Source organism: Gopherus evgoodei, chromosome 11 (genome assembly GCF_007399415.2).
Source record: "Gopherus evgoodei ecotype Sinaloan lineage chromosome 11, rGopEvg1_v1.p, whole genome shotgun sequence".
Lineage (NCBI taxonomy): Eukaryota > Metazoa > Chordata > Testudines > Testudinidae > Gopherus > Gopherus evgoodei.
In genome coordinates this window covers 9,445,068-9,448,745 of record NC_044332.1, presented here as the reverse complement: position 1 = coordinate 9,448,745, position 3,678 = coordinate 9,445,068, and positions in this window count along the sequence as shown.

The window sequence follows — 3,678 nt, the reverse complement described above, 5'->3', positions numbered from 1 at the left end:
GAGTTTTGACCTTCTTGGCACGCAGGGAGAGGAAGTGGTGCCAGGCTAGCTTCTGGGCCGGTGCCGGCTGGTGCCGGGGCATCTTGGCGGTGCCGGCGCTCTCCGGTGCCGACATGTCACTTCTCCCTGGCGCGGACTGTGTGGCACTCAGTGCCGAAGACGGAGGAGTGAGGGCTGCCTCCATTAGGAGCTGCTTAAGATGAAAGTCCCGCTCCTTTTTTGTCCGCGGCTTAAACAACTTGCAAATCCGGCACTTATCTGTAAGATGGGATTCCCCCAGGCACTTCAGGCAGGAGTTGTGGGGGTCTCCAGTTGGCATCGGCCGCTGGCAGGCCGAGCACGGTTTGAAGCCCGGTGAACCAGGCATAGGCCTGGGCACCGGGGGAGGGGAAGGGGCTAACTCCTAACCCTCTGAAGTATGGACACTAACTACATTAACAAAAGGTTAATAAAAGTATAAACTACAACTATAACACTATAAAACTATATACACAATAAGTACTAGAACGAGTGAATAGCTAGGGAAGTGGAGATCAGCTAAGCCGCGCTCCACTGTTCCAACGACCGACATGGGTGGTAAGAAGGAAGTGAGGAGTGGACGGGTTGGCAGGGGTATCTATTCGGTGCCATAACGGCGCCACGCCAGGGGGCACCCAGCCGACCCGCCGGGTGTTGCTAGGGTAAAAATCTTCCAACGAACATGCACGTGGCGCGCGCACACCTAATTGGAATGGATATGAGCAAGCACTCAAAGAATTAGATAAATTCATGGAGAACAGGTCCCTCAATAGCTCTTATTTAAGATGGTCAGGGATGTGTCTCCATACTCTAGATGTCCCTAAATCTCTGACTGCCAGATGCTGGGCCTGGATGACAGAGGATGGATCACTTGATTACTGCTTTGTTCTGTTCATTCCCTCTGCATCATCTGGCCCTGGCCACTTGTCGGAAGACAGGATACTGGGCTAGATGTGCAGATCTGTGTGTGAGTTTCTCTCCTACCTTTCTCAGTAATGCTGGTCCTTAAATTACTGTAATTAGGCATTTGTGTCAGCATGCCATTGGGGCACAGGGGCAGTTCACACTTCTTACAGCTATTGTTTTAGGTTCTCTACAGATTACGGTTGTACACATCACGGATATTGGTGTGTACTTGGTTCACATTTTCTGATTTTCCTTGCAAGAGACTCAGGGTTTGTCTACAGCTGGAAATTAACCGCAATAGCTCTGTGTGGACACACTTTTTTTGGACTAAGAGTGCCCATTTCTGATTTAGTTTGATCCACTTCCATAGTGGATTTGGACACGGATTAAACTAAATCAGAAAAAGGCCCTCTTATTCTGCAATCATGGGGTGTTGCTCTGGCATGGATATTTTTGTAAATTTCCAACTGTAAATAAGCCCTTACTATTTGTTTTGAGTTTTTGTTTTAAATGAAAGCTGAGATTACAGAGAACAAGATGGTAGCCTCAAAAAATGTACCGAGACCCAACCCAATTCGTGCCCTGAAATTGTTGTGGAGTATTCTTCATGATGTAACTAACATGATAATTAGGCGTTGGAAGGACTTACACAATATTTTGTGCTGGGTGTGTTGTATCTAGAGCTTCTGAAAAGGGACACAGCTCCTTGATCTGGGTACATTTTTCTGACACGGACAATAGTGATGTACAAATAATAATTCTTAGTATTTATATAACTATGTATTTTCAAATCTCTGTACAAATATTAAAGGGAGGGCTGGACTCAATGACCCTTCGGGGCCCCTTCCAGTTCTAGGAGATAGGTATATCTCCAAGTATTATAATTAAATGAAGCAAGGTAGTATGCAAAGCAGAGTCATTAGTTAGGATAATCAGTGGAGTGTGCTTCAGCAGCAGTATGGGGTGGAGTGGGGAGTGTTTGTGCCCCAAGGCAAATAACATTTCTAGAGACACTGCTACGGTGAATATTCTGAGGAGGGATTAGGAAGGATGGAGAGGACAATCTGAAATAAACATCGTCATGGAAGTATTTGACAGTGCTCTTTTAATGTCCCTTAGCAGTTAGTAAAGGCAGGTGTGTTGTCTTCACAACATCACAAAGTCAGAAATAGGGCAAGAGTAACTGCCTCATGAAATAACATAGAGCAATTTATTTACATTGTATTTTAATCTTCTAACCATGTATCTGCTGACTGCAACTAAACTGGTCTGTGCATGATAATATTGAAAACATTTTAGAAAGCAACGTGATGACATTTTGGGCTTCCTAGGCTACAGACTCTGTCACTCAAAGATAAAAATTCTTTAAAATGTCACAACTGCTGTCTCCAAATGGATAAGACTGTTATGTACATAAATTACATTTCTTATATCTGTTTTATAGTTTCACTAAACAAAAACAAAGCAGGACCCCTCACAAAAGCTTTCTGCTGTACTGTTCGCATGATGAGCAGCAAGAGTACAAAATTATCAACACAGGGATTTCAAAATCCATGTTACTTTTGATATTTATTTAAATGATTTTGTTTTGCTTCATTATTAAAGTCAACAATATTTAAATGTATAGGATGAAATCCTGGATTCACTGAACTCAATGGGAGCTCTGCCATTGACTTCAATGGAGCCAGGATAACACCCATAACATTCTTCTAGTACTGTTGTCAGTACAGCTTATTCAGCCATTACAGAAGTAGGGGAGGGGAAAAAAAATCTTTACACAGTTTATAAAAGACACAGGGCCAGATTTTCCAAGGTATTTTTTACACTAATAGCACTTACCTCCTTTGATACATTTTGGGAGCTGACAGCATGGAGGAATGGAATGTTACATCCCATAAGGCCATTTGTGCTTTAGGAAGAAAAACAAGAACTTCCTTCTATTTTGTCTGTTTCAGTCAGAAACTGATTAGACAACAAATCTAGTGTTTGAAATTGAGCCACCTTCCTCTGACAGTCTCTGTGCTTGTCATAAGACTTCTGCCGAGCACAAACGTGACAATGTCAATTTTATGTAGAAGATTACAATGAAAACTTATTTTAAAAATTAACATCCTTAAAAGTATATGGCAGAATTATATAATAACATCATGCCAAATAAGCCCAGAGAACCATCTGAATATAAATGCTGCCAGGCACATAACTATGAGAGCAGCTCTGGTTCCTTTCCTGCTTCTTTATTAGAAGGCGGAAGAGTGCTGAGATATGTGCTATAATGTAACGATGAGTGATGCTGCACAATGGGTCAGAAGATACAAAACGTTCAATTCCTAATTCGGACAAATGAATTCCAAAATCAAGTTCCAGAGTTCTGGTCTCTGCGCTGTGGCCTCTGAACTCCCACTAGCACAGAACACAGGCATTACCAGGTGGGGCCAGAGCCAAGGTCCATCTAGTCCAGTATCCTGTCTCTGACAATGGGGGATACCAGGAAGGTGTAAGAACCCTGAGTAGCACACTTGGGGTAATCTGACCCCCAAAGCACTTCGGGCTCATCCTAATCTGTAATTGGTTTAAACTTTAAAGCATGAGATTTAATATCTCTTCTAAAACTGCTTAATTACACCTCTACCCCAATATAACGCTATCCTCGGGAGCCAAAAAATCTTACCGCGTTATAGGTGAAACTGCGTTTTATCGAACTTGCTTCGATCTGCCGGAGCACGTAGCCCTTCCCCCTGCTTTACCGCGTTATAT